We start from the raw sequence: 363 nt of genomic DNA on the forward strand, positions 1-363 counted from the left end.
GAGATAGAAAACAAAGACAAAAACTCCTTTTTTTATATGAATCTGAGTATACACAGTTTTATTATTATCAATTATATATATATAGACAATCGGTAGCCTAACCAACTACAATGTTCTTTTTATTTAAATATATGTACAACTAGCTTGGAATTCTGCTTTTATTACCCTGAAAGAAGATATACAGCTGATAACCAAAGATTACGTAATAGATCTTAGCTGTCGATACATATTCAATATATATATATATATATATATATATATATATATATATATATATATATATATATATCTATATATATATACATATACATACATACGAACATATACCGAAATAGAACCAACTGCAATAAGTAGACGATTACT

At 23.7% G+C, this 363-nt stretch overlaps 1 protein-coding gene across 1 annotated transcript in view; it reads left to right on the forward strand.

Moving 5' to 3' along the window:
• LOC122246914 (uncharacterized) overlaps positions 1–150 on the forward strand; it is a 92,250-nt gene extending 92,100 nt beyond the window's left edge. The window contains exon 25 of the mRNA XM_086545073.1: positions 1–150. This exon is cut by the window's left edge and continues 408 nt beyond it. The gene's annotated coding sequence lies outside the window, so the exon portion shown is untranslated.
• Positions 151–363: the final 213 nt, after the last annotated feature.

The sequence above is a fragment of the Penaeus japonicus genome, unplaced genomic scaffold (assembly GCF_977035675.1).
Source record: "Penaeus japonicus unplaced genomic scaffold, GWHDUDI00000001_assembly GWHDUDI00000016, whole genome shotgun sequence".
Lineage (NCBI taxonomy): Eukaryota > Metazoa > Arthropoda > Malacostraca > Decapoda > Penaeidae > Penaeus > Penaeus japonicus.